The sequence below is a fragment of the Varanus komodoensis genome, unplaced genomic scaffold, assembly GCF_004798865.1.
Source record: "Varanus komodoensis strain SLA01 unplaced genomic scaffold, ASM479886v1 scaffold30, whole genome shotgun sequence".
Taxonomy (NCBI): Eukaryota; Metazoa; Chordata; class Lepidosauria; order Squamata; family Varanidae; genus Varanus; species Varanus komodoensis.
The window spans coordinates 11,013,517-11,026,298 of NW_025335762.1; the positions used below are offsets into that span (position 1 = coordinate 11,013,517).

At 51.1% G+C, this 12,782-nt stretch overlaps 1 protein-coding gene across 2 annotated transcripts in view; it reads right to left on the reverse strand.

The window, feature by feature from the left end:
* PKNOX2 (PBX/knotted 1 homeobox 2) overlaps positions 1–12,782 on the reverse strand; it is a 372,168-nt gene that overhangs the window by 358,756 nt on the left and 630 nt on the right. The window contains exon 1 of one of the 2 annotated variants that reach the window (XM_044437344.1): positions 1,737–3,011. The exons of the other annotated variant lie outside the window; for it this stretch is intronic. The gene's annotated coding sequence lies outside the window, so the exon portion shown is untranslated. Of the gene's footprint in view, positions 1–1,736; positions 3,012–12,782 lie in introns of those variants that run through there. 2 annotated transcript variants of the gene reach the window in all.

Genomic DNA, 12,782 nt, shown 5'->3' on the forward strand with positions numbered 1-12,782 from the left:
CCAGGCTCCAGCTGGCTCCACTCATGCATGTGCTTGTCCAATATTTCCTTGAACACCCTCCCCCTACAGCGTGAGTTAAGACCCAGTCCCCTGCATGCTTTCGTTTCAGATTCTTGTTCATTTCTGTGAAATTTCTCCAGATCTGTCAAATACGGACATCCTTCAAGGACCTACAATAGGCCATGCTGCAAATGCCCAACACTGCACTATATCCGTGCCTAGCACTGAATGATGGTGATGATAACGCTGTTTCTATTTCTATCCTGCCCCCTTCTCCTACGGCTTGCACAATCCTCCTCCTTTCCAGTCTTCCTCACAACAACCCTGTGAGGCAGGTCAAGCTGAAAGCCTGGCCCAAAGTCACCCAGTGTGCTTCGTGGTTGAGAGGAGACTAGTCCCAGATTGCCTGAATCCCTGTCTGAGACTTTAACCACTACCTCACACTGGCACTGGAAGCAGTACACTCCCGTCCCCAGTATGGCGATGGGATGGTCATTTCTCTCCTTTTATTCCTGCTGCTACAGGGAGACAAGAGAAAGGCCCCAGGGCTCTCACCCTTCTTTTAGCCTTCTTCCAACAAAGGGCAACACCGTAGAATCACAGGATAGTACAGCTGGAAGGGGCCCTGAAGGCCATCGGGTCCAACCCCCTGCTGCTGCAGGACACCACGTTACATCCTCCCTCTCAGAGGGCTGCTCAGTTTCACCTTGAATGTCTCCAGTGTGGGAGACATCAGCCCCACGCGCCTCTTTCCGGCTTACTGCCTGGGAGCTCACACACGTGCGAAAGAAATCACAGCCCACCTCACAGAAAAGGTGCTAACAGTGGCATCTCCTGAAAACACAGCAGCCCCTTCTCAGGGACTCTGCGTAGCGACAACACGCCCGTTTTTGTTATTGCTACTGCGTGTGCATCCAGCCCAGTAGCCAAAACCCTCAGGACAGTTCACAAAAATTAAAACCATAAAATACAACATGATAAAACATAAAATAAAACCTTTAAATGCTTGGATTAAGCTGCAGTAAAAACCAGAGTAAATACATAAAAACACAACAATACACAATAAAAACATGGGACAGGATGGGATGGGAAGGGTTGAGGGACCAAAAACCTGGAAAAAAGTCTTGACCTGATGCTAAGAAGGCTGTAACATAGGTGGCAGGTATGCCCAATGGGGGCCTTCCACAGCCTTGGTGCCACCACCAAAAAGACCCTTCTTAATGTATGTTCTTACGGTGCGTACACACATAACACTCTTAACTCAAAGGACTACAGGCATCCTATGCAGGGTGTGGGGAGCACAGGGACAGAGGTTGCCTCTGTGCTTCTCCTGCTCTGCAAAACAGCTAGAGAGCCACTTCTGGGTATCCACGGTGGCACTTTGGAGTGGGATGGTGGGAGACTGAGACATCACCAGGAGTAGTCATACATTGGCAGCACTGGTCTCCTCACTTTCCTGCTTCCCGGAGCCCTCCTAACTCCCTTCTCCTCTGTTACTCCTATGATTTATGAAATGTGGCCAGCTTGAGTCTTCCTGCACCAGCTATACTCTGCGCATGGAGTCCAAGCTTTGAGGTTGGAGCTGTTTTTGGCAGTTGGAACTAGGGCTCTGAAAACTCTTGTGCTCCTCTACACACTGTCTTAGGGATGCAGGATTGCTCTGTTAATTGTTTAAAATATTTACTGACTGCCTCTAAGGCATTCCTTAATGATGGTACGTGTATCTATGAACTCACCTAAGTCCCAGAAAAAGAAACATCTGTTCCTTATGCTGCAGCCAGAAATGCTTCTGCAAAATGCTGCTTTAAACTGCCTCCTCTAGTTGCCTTCATTCTTGATTCAAACCAACAAGGCTGAACCAACGAGACAAAAAGGTTCCTTTGCAAATATCCTGCCTTGGGCTGCAGTGCCATGTGCGCTTCCGTGGAGCTAAACCCTGCTGAACTCCATGCAGCTTGCTTCTGGACGTACGATCAGCCCGCACATCTTGGTGCTTTCCTTTCGATTCGGGTAGTTCAACAACTTCCCTACAGTTAGGGATGAGTGAATCAGACCATTTCGGATTTGTTGTTTTCATTTTGGCAGTCACAGGTTTGCTTCAGACCATTTCCACATTGGTTTGCAAATTCAACCAAATCTGTTTTAAAATGCCCACATGCAAGGCAGTGGTCCTTTCCATGCCCGTTTTGCAAGACACTTCCCCACCTCACCCCTTGCAAGAAATTTCTGATAGGGTCCATCATTTTCTTAAACCTGCATTTTGTAGATTGTCAGTTTTTCCTTCTGCTCATTAATTGACCTGTGGTTAAAATCCATTAAAAATTAATATTTTTTCTTCATTTAATTTTCCAAACTAGCATTAATGTACACTTTTAAATATGCACTTATAAAAAATGTGGAAATTCCCAGGTGCATTTTCATGCTTTAGCCTATGGGGGGATACCAACATTTTTCTATAATTAAACTTGTATAAAGTGCCAAAAGGTTAAAAAAAAAAAAAAAACTAGCCCGCAAGTCCACAGAATCTGTACGGCATGGGAAAAATGGTCTGTTTTCAAATCCATAGGTCAGATTCATAGTAATCTGAACCCATTTGATTTTCTTGTGGATTTCTCTGACTTTGATCTTTGTACATACTTTCGTCTAATATACATACCATTATGCACACTTTTCCTTAATCAATGCCTTTTTGCAGTTAGTTCTTAAGTTGTGAATTGCATCACAATATTCTAAATATGTGGATTTCAGCGCACAAGTGCATTCCGATGCATACATTAGTGTGAGAAATGCAAACTTGGCATGTTTGTATATATAAAAAATGAAACCATCTAATCTCTTACCTATCCAATCTGTCAGTTTCTTTACAAATTCCTTATTTCTCCCCACTTTGGTACATTAGGCAGTTGACCCCTAAGCAGAAACATTGGTTACAACCGCAGAGGCATTCCTGCAACTTTGTGGCAATGGTGTAATTTATAAATAAGCAAACTTTTATTTGGGATATTAAAAGACACGATGTAACACAACAGATCTGATCTGCTAATGGTAAGGCTCTGACTTCTCAATTTCATGCAGCCACCCGTGCACAAGAGGAACGCGAGGGCACCCCCCCCTCCCCCGCCGTCCCCCGATTTACAAGAGTACGAAGGAACGGGGAAGACCTAACGCAACAGCAAAGGCAGCCTAGACAAGATGGAACATCGCCGGTGGGCAGAGAATGCTGACTGGCTGCTTGGGGAAAGCAGAAGACTAAGGCAGAAGGGAGATGGAATGGAGTAGTCTGGAAAAGGGCACAAGTGGCGCCCTCGCGAGGCGCGCTCCATGCGGCAACAGTTTGGGTTAAGCTAATCTGGAAACATAAATTCGTTTTCTCAACGGCAGTGGGATAGCAGAGAGCTAGGTCATTGTACTTCACAGAGGCAGTCCAGTGCCTAATTTTGCCAGAGCCTCACCTGCCTGCCCTTCTCTACCAGCCCCAGGCGCCGGAGGCACAGTTGCAAGCACAGGCTGCTGGTTAAGGCCCAGCTCCACAGCAAGCCTCGGGGCAGGATTCTCTGCAGCCGTGGCCCAATGTGAGAGGAGGAGGTGGCAGCAATCCACTCGGCATGGAGGGGATGTGGGCAGTTAAGGTCCCTCTGCGTTTGAAGGAACCCACCAGTGGCAGTGGAAGGAGGAGAAGGGGAGGACCAGAACATCAAGGGATGCTGCAAAAGAAAACTAAGCACATTCACTCTGTGTCTGGAATAGATCTTATCAGACTTCTGAAAGTGTTTTTTATCATTTAAGAAGCAAAAGTAAGTTACCTATGAGCAGAGGGCTTCTTATCCCCCTCTAGTGGCTAGTTCCTAAGAAAAGCAAGAAAATAGCACTAGCAATTGCTGCAGGAAATGGACCCCTCTGTTCTTATTTTGTAGATATTTGGGACCTGAACAGCAATGACATGGTCATACTCCTTTCCTTGGCATTCCTGGCCTCTGGGCTCTCCTGCTTCCTTTTTGCTCTGTATGTTTGCTGATGCATCTTAGGTGTCTATGAAACACACAAATGCAGTTTGCACGTGCCCAGATGAACACATACACATATGATCCATTGAGGGTATTTTATGCAGCCTCTGGTTCAAGGGTGTCAAACCCCTTTCAGTCAGAGGACTGAGAATCAATTCTGGAGGAACTCTCAGAGCCTGACGCCAAATAATGGGCAGGTCCAAAGGCAAAGGGGACAGCGCCAAGAAGGACTGCCAGTACAGTGAGACGAAGACTGTGGAGAGGCAGAGGGGCGCGGTTGCTAAAATGTTGGCCTAGGACACAAAAGACCCAGGTTCCAGTCCCTGCTTGGCCATGAAGTGAGCTTCAGGCCAGTCACTGATGTGGAGCCCAGCCCACCTCAACACCAAAATGGCAGGACGGAAATGCAATCAACACACAAAATACATGCATATCAGCTGTTCAGAATCCAGAAAAACGTGCAAAAGCTGGGGAGCCAGCAAGCCACAGCAGGTTGGGGGGAAAGGCATAGAGATAGGGGAGGAATGCCCACTGCAGCCCCAAGTGACCGGGACTGGCCCCACAGGCCTGCTGTTTCACACCCTGTTCTATCCCATGAACGCTCATGTTAGCTTTTAAGGGAGCCAGTTGGCTCTGTTGAACAGTTCCGTCCAGATTGTGCCTTTTCTGCTTTCTCAGCCTTGAGTTACACCAACCCTCCCTCATGTTCGGAAGGGCTGCCTCTTTTTTTACCTCTTCTTCCAATGGCGGGGAATTAAAGGAAGGTGGAGACAGGGAGCACGGCCAGACAAGTAAGTGCAAAGTGTGCACAACGGTGTAATGTATGGACTACAAAAGGCTTCTACATCCCTCCATAAATCTGAGGATGGAACAACAGCCCTAAGAGGCCGATTAGGCTGAAAGTTTGTGGCTGGCAGCCAGTGAATTTCACAGCTGAATGGGGACTAGAACCCAGATCTTCTGGCTCCCAGTGCAACATTCTTATTACTGCCTGGCTCAGAGGAAACAAAAAGCTTACAGAGGATGGCGGAGTTCAGGTGACACCCTCCTCTAGCAGTGCACTGCACAAACATTGTGATGTCACTCTATGGTAAAGCGCATGCTCTGCATGGAAAGGGTCTCAGGAGGACCTGTTCTTGGCCTCTTCTGTTAAAAGGATGAGCAGTGCCAGGGCACCTTCCAAGCCCTGGGAAAGGTGGTGCCAGCCCAAGTAGACCACAGTGTGTGTGCTGGACTGACTGCCAAGAGCCTATGGGAATGGGGCAGTGAATAAAGATTCAAATAAAATAAAAAGAATGGTCTGACACAGTCCGAGCCACTTCCACAATGTTCCATACTTGAGATCGATAGATAATACTAGCACTGCAAAATCCGTCCCTCCTATCTCATTAGCTCATCTTCAGTGTGGTAGGTCTAAATGTTTGTGGTAGTGACTCAGAATTAGGAGCATGTCTCGCAATGTGAAAAAACACACAGAGATGAAAATAATGGAATGGTTAAGAAAAGGAAATGGAAAAGGGCTTTTTTTTCCCAGGGATGTTTTGAAAATATCTTTTATCCGTCTTCCCCCCTAATCCAAGTTTACATCTTCAAGGATATGACAACTGCTGATTTGTTAAAGTAGTTCATTTTTCCTACTAATCTTTTATTTTAAAATGTAACATCTGATAGAAAAGTTGAAAAGTTCTTCAACTGAAGAAAGCCTAACTCCAGAGTGGCCTCCCCCAACCTGCCACCCTTCACCTGTAGTCCAAAACACCAGGTAGGGGATGGAGGCACCTTGTAGGTGCCTCCATGAACCTTTCTTATCCCAAGAGCAGAAATCCCCTTTGGCAGAAAGTTTTAAAAGTATTGTAGCTTAAAGCTTTTACTGTAAGTAAATAAGCCTTGGGAGAAGCATTTCAACCTTTTCGGGAAATTGCAGAACTGCTGGGAAACCACCAAACAATCAGTGGTTGGGGCTAGGAGAAGGGAGTTGGTTTCTGGAGAACTTCCAAGGGCAGAGTGGAAGACCCAAGGGGCTGGATTTGGCACCCGGTCCTAAGCTTGTGCACCCATGTTGTAAGCCAGTGATGAATTCCATCCATCTGCCACCACACACGCAAGCCAGAAGTTAACTTCCAAAATAACTCTACAAGTAACACTTCAGTTATGTCAGTCACCAATTCCTCTCACAGTTTATTCTGATTACAAATAGCCATGCCTGTGTGTGCACACAAGCATAGATGCATAATTGGCAGGGACTAGGATATTAGGAGTAAGGAAGGAAGGAGAGGAGAAAGAAAGACGAGATGCTAACAGGGACACCACAGGCATATTTCAACATGCTGCATGAGGTGTTTCTATATAGGGTTTCTTTCCTACTGTTGCTGCGTATATGCACATAAAAGACAAACACGGTTTTTTAAAATGTGTTGGGTTTAATCAAGCTTTTAAAGGTAAATTAATGTCTTTACAGAAAGCAGAACTGTATTTGTATTCTATCCAAACTAGTCTTTTAGAACATCATTTGTGATTTCAGAGTAAATCAGATTTAAAAAAAAATTTAAAAAAGGTACTGAATTGAGTGTAAAAAAGAAAAACTTGGAAGTCTGTATTAGTATAATAGCATTGTTAGGCCAACCAAAAGACCACCAGAAGATATACAAACTTTCATGATCTCCAGATCTCTTAATCCAGCAAAAGGTTACAAAGAAGCAGGTCTGGGGAGAGGTGACTGGACGAGGGGAAAAGAACCTACTTGATCTTGAAGTCACAACCGTGTCCAGCAATGCAGCAGCAGCTGATCCAACCTGCAAGCATTTCAGGGACCCATTCCAGTATACCTGCCCCCTCGTCCTCTACTGCTCCCTGGGACTCTCAACAAGCAGGCAACATAACTTTGCCAGCAACTCCAGGGTTTTTGCTCCCCTAATCTCTCCACTCAACTGCTCTGCTTCATGCCCCCGCCCCCGCATGAAGAGACAGCAAAAGCTTGCACATTTTTTCTGATCTTTTCATTGGGCATCAGCCCAATTAGCCCACAGCTATTATACTAATCTGGATTTTGATACTCATAGTCACTCCTTATCTGATCCTTCCCTTCCAGGCTGCAGCAGTCCCCTCCACTTTCTTGCACTGTTCCCTGCCCTCTCCACTCCACACAGCTTAGTCTCACAGGTAATGGGCATGTGTGTCAGCTTCTCTGGACACCGGCCAATGGAGGTTTTTAACATTTTCATTGACATATCTGTAGTATTACCACAGAAGCAACAGCACTGACTCTGAAAGGGCTTTACCTCTTTCATGCCAATTTCTGAGATCCTGGCACACAGAGAGTTTTTTTTAAAGCATCTTGAAATATGTCTACAATATCTCAGCTACTATCTTCCTTCTTGTATAGACCCCCTCCAAAACAAATTAAAACAAAACAAAAGCTTGGTCTTCCTCTTTTGGGGAGGAGGGATACTTCACAAAGCAGGTAGATCTGCTTACCCATTTGGTAAGGCACTTATGTTCTGTTTTAGTCTTTTGTGTTTTAATTATCAACACCGTGCTTTTCCACGGTGTTTTTAGATGATCCAAGAACATCACATGCACTACCCAAGTGCAAAATTCACGACCACCTTGCAAGGGCTCACCCTCATCATCATCGTTCCCCCACAGCAGGTGAGAGGGACTGGCTAACCTATTGTAAGTCCACCTTCTGAATTCGAGTCAGTGGTGGGATTTGAACCCAGGACAACTGATAGCTTGGTCTCTTGGCCACTGTGCTTCTATTTCTCACATGCTCATCCGTGTAAAGCAGGGCAAGTACTCAGCAGGGCTGCCATCATTCTGGTACAGGTTACAAGACGACCCATCTGGCGGAGACCAGGTAGGGAAAAGCCATATCAGCAAAAATGCAATGGCGCCATGTGTTCTCATGGCTTAATGTTCTGGAGCACATTAAGGTGCAGTCCAGAAGAAGTCCAGCCACTCCACACATCCTCCAGCCAGCCTCAATATTCCTAGGCGTCCACTGAGAACATGCACAGGATAACATGCTTTGGGAATTCTTGTTGCGTTTTCCATTCTCATTTGCTGGATGCTGTTCTGATATCTCTCAATGTGCAGCAGTTTATACAGTCTATAATTAATTTGTTCATTAAAGAATCAGCCACCTGTACTACTGGCATCTGGTGCAGAGCCATTTTGCCCAGTGTAGGAGAAGCTCACTGGGAGACGCTGGGCCAGTCACTGACTCTCAGCCTAACCTACCTCGCAGGGTTGTAGCAAAAATAAGTTTGAGGGAAGGAGTATTTATTTATTTATTTATTTATTTTTATTTTTCAATTTATATCCTGCCTTTTTCCTACAAAGGGCTCAAGGCAGCTTATATCATTCTCCTCCTCCGTCTTATCCCCACAACAACCCTGTGAGGTAGGTTGGGCTGAGAGTCTGTGACTGGGCCAAAGTCACCCAGTTGGCTCCATATGTATGCCACCTTGAGCAATAAAAACTGAACAAAACCATCTCCCCCACCCCTCCACTTTGCATTAGTGTTTGCAATTTCTTTTCTTGCCAGAAATTATTCTACTGGCTCTGTGGGAAGTGGTGGAGGCATTAGCAGCACAGGGGCATCAGGAGAAATGGACCGCAGTATCTCTGTCAGGGGAAGCTGCTACAGAGGTTCAAGCCCTAAGCACTGAGGGACCCAATTCCTCAAAGCCCTAACAACACGTTACGTGCAGGAGCTGTGAAACAAAACCTCAGCGCCTCCAGGAGGCATCGCTCAAAGGCTAAGCCCGCCAGTGCCTCAGGGACGGGGTCCTTGCCACCGCTGCTTAAATTACTCTGTGGAATGTCATGCACATGGGCGGCGCGGCATAAATCCTTGGGCCCCAGCAGACTTCAAACTGTACGCACGTTCTTCACATATTTATTTGCACGAGGGACCCTTTAAAGACCAACACGCAGATGGCAAGGGAGCCTGTGCGAAGGATGAGCCGAACGCTTGGTTCTCTGACCTCAGCCAGGAAGTCTAATGGGCAAGCCTTGAACCAACCACTCTCTGCACCTCGCCTACTTTGCAGGGCTGTAGTGAGGATAGGAAAGACCTCACTTTGTAGAGAAAGGGCATGATAAAGCAACAACAAAAGCAAGGAAGAAACACCAGACTTTTGGAAAGGAAAGTGATCCCGGATAAGAAATCATCAAATGGATGGAAAGTGATGTTTTATATTCAGATTTGCCTTCTACACTAGCCTGGGTGGTAAAGTGGCTTTAAAAACCATGGCTTGGTTTAATTTTTATCCATTTTGTGCACTGCTGATTTAACTGCCAGACCAACAACAACAAGGAGTCTTGTGGCACCTTAAGGATGAACTATTTTATTATGGCATTTGTTTTTGTGAAATACAGCCCACTTCCTCTGATGTATAATTAGACCAAATCACAAATGCATCTACATACAAACGGGTGGAGCGGGGCTGTTGTCCCCTGCCCCCCCCCCAATTAATTCCATCTTCCCTTTTTGCCCCTCAGGCACAATTCTTCGTCAATTTCAGAACAAGCAAGTTAATTCAGAGACATGCTTAGCCTAGGGCAGGACGACCAAGGGGGCCATTGAACCCCCCCCCACAAAAACCAAAACAAGAACCATGGTGTATGTGTGAACTGGTGGAGTGGGGGACACATTCCCAGCCTGGGCAGGGAAAGAGGGAAATACGTGAGCCCTCCATACACATGGGAGGCGGTATTGCATTTTTGATGACATCCTAACTTCAGCTCAGCATCACTGGGGGAGGGGGGCGCCCAACCCGCCATCCTTTCCATCCCCTGCAGCCTGTAGGCACAGTTGTGCGCCCTTTATGTGGCTGGAGACTTAGATGGACTTGGAGGTGCTTGGGGAGGTCACCAAGCAGTGCTTGGACCCTCTGGAAGGGGATCACCATTGAAATAGCCACACCCGAGCAAAGAAGCAAGGTGGGAGCCGGGCCGAGGGCGCCTGAAGGCAGTGTTAGAAAGTGGCCCGCTAGGACTGCTGCTCCCACTGGAGCTCCGGCTGCCTGGGACACCACAGAACGCTGCCTTCCCATGGGCACTTTCGGAAACGAAAGTGCCAGGGCCAGAATGACCTCTGCTGCATCGGATCCCCCTGGATGAGCTGGCTTTTTGTTTTTGTTTCACCTTCCGCAGCTCACGCCCTTTAAATCTTTCCACTTGAGGTTTTCCCCCTTAAAAGAAAAAAAAGGAAACATTTCCCCTCTGCATGCATCCTTTTTTGCAATTAGGGATGCCCTTAGTATACAGGGTCCTTTAAAGTCTCACAAACACAAACATGGGGAGCCTTTCAAGATGTTAATTAGCATCGGCAAATATCTGCTTTTTTGTCCTGAAGGGCCTGAGTCCCCAGATTTTTCTGTACTTCGTAGCAAGCCCCCTGAGGGGGAGATCGCCCCACAAAATCCCCCTGCCATCCATCCATCCATCCATCCATCCATCCATCCATCGGACTCTCTCTCTGCAAACCAGCGAGAGAGAGCGGCATCTTCCAGGGAACAACCATCCTCCACAGGAAGCTTGGCCCGAAAGTTTTCGAAGTCGGGGTCTTTTCGAGACTGCGTCAGGTCACTTGCACGCCAGCCAGAATTTCAGAATGTACTGCTCGCTGCTCCCTCCCTCTCTGCCCGCGAAACGTGCAAGACCTGCGTTCCTATTGTTGCAGGGGGGTGCCGGGACACACACACACACACACACACACACAGAAGGGATCCAAGGCTTAAGAAACGCAAACCAAGACAAGCACGCAGAGGCTGCGAGACTAAGACAGCGGCTGGGTCCATCCCTGTTCGCACCGCGCCTTTCTCGGGACACAGACGCTGAGAGACACGAAGCGGAGTACTCTCTCGACCCAGTCCAGTCAGTCCAATCCAATTTTTTCAGATCATCATTATTATTACTGATTGCTATATCAGCTCTGCTTAGTCCCCGCGCATCCGTCACCAACTACTTCTAGCACGCAGCCCGCTTCGAAACACGCTTCCGCAGAAGTCCCCTCGACTTCACGGGTTTGATTTCCTGGATCGCGGACTCCTCATTTCCCGATCGGGCTTTGGAGAGCGTGCGTGTGGCTAAAGTCGCTTTGCCCGTGGGAAAACTTCCCTACATGTTTCTTCCCCTTCGAGAAGGTGTTGGCTTGCGCTCTCCCTCCCGCCCGCTCAGCTTGTGCTGGACAAGACCGCGCTCCGCCAAGACGGACGCAGCGCGCGCCCTCCCGGGAGCCCGGGCTGGTCCGGCGGCCGAACACCGAGGCGGTCACGGCCCGGCCCGGCCCGGCCCGCGCACGCCTCGACGGGGAGCCCGCGCGCCCGACGGCTGCAGCGAGCGAGCGAAGCGTGGGTCGCAGCCTCGCCCCCCACTTCCCTCCAGGGCGGGGGCGGGTCGGGCAGGATCTGGGAGGCCACGGGGCGAGGCGGGCACGGACAGCCCAGCGGGCACTTCTCGCCGCTCCGCCTCGCAGGAGTTCCGCCGGGCCGGGGGAGGAAAGCGCCCCGCGGAAAGCGCCGTCGCGAAGGCGTCCTCTCTCGCGCTCCCCAAGCGTCGCTCGGGGCGCCCCGGCTGCCAAGGGGCGCCCCCGCCTGCCAGACCAAGTGGGGCTGGGGAGGGGGAGGGAGACGCTCCCGGTTCCCCCACTCGCCCACCCCGCAGCCGGCGAGGAAGCACCGCGCGTCCCTTTGTCTCCGCGGCGGCGGCGGCGGCGGCAGCCACGCGCAGGAACGGCAAGCCGGACGGCCTGGCGGACGGGCGCCACCCCCGCGGGCAGCCTCCGCTTGCGCGCGCTCCTCCGCCTGCCGGGCCGCCCCGGGCCGGTCTCCGCCCGCGGCGCCACGCCAGCGCAGGGGCAGCAGAGGCTCCAGCCGGGCCCCCTCCCCGCCGACCGTCCCCACCTGCTCTCCCTCCCCAGCCAAGCGGCGTCCTGGCCGGAGAGCGTCGGCGCGGCTGCCCCAGGCTGGGGGAAAGTACTGCAATGGCTGTCCGCCCGCCCGCCCGGACCTTGCTCAGCAGGCCGCGGTCAACTCCCGGCCAGCGCCGGAGAAAGAAGCCGGGCGGCCGGGCGCGCGGCCGCCACTGCCCCGGGAAGAAAGGCGGGCAAGTGCCGGCCGAGCCGCAGCGCTCCGAGAATTCAAACTCCGGCCGCTCTGCGGAGTCACAATCCCCCCAGATAGGCCGCGGGTCCGCCGGCCCACGAAGAGCCGCCGCCGCCGCCGGGTCCTACCCGAGTGCCCCTACCAGAGCGGCGCCGCCTCTCGCCTCTCCAGCCCGGAGCGAGGCTCCCGCGCCCTCGTCCCGGCTCCGCCCGCGCCGGCCGGCAAGGAGCATCCCCGGCCGCGCCGAGCGCTCGGCTGGGGCACCGCCGCCGCCGCCGCCGCCGCGACTCGGGCGCCCTCCGAGCCGCCGAGAGCTGCAGCCCTGGACGCGCGGCCGCACCGAGCCTTCCCCCGGAGCGCCTCGGCCGCAGCAACGCCGCTTTTGCAGCCGGGCTGAAAGTGCCCCCGGCGGGCTCCTCGGCTCCCGTGCAGGCGACCGTGGCTGCAGAAGCGCCCCCCGCCCCGGTCAGCGCGGAGCAGGAGCTCGCACTGCCTTCCAGGCTCCCCAGAAAGGGGTCGCCTAGCGCCCCGCAAAACCCCCGAGACTTGCAGTCCTCCCAGCTCCCCCACCCCCGCGGCAGACGTGCCCCCCCGAAACAAGCCCCCGGCTCTCCTTCACCCCCCCCCCCCCCCCCCCCCCCCCCACCACACCCCCACCCCCCCCGCC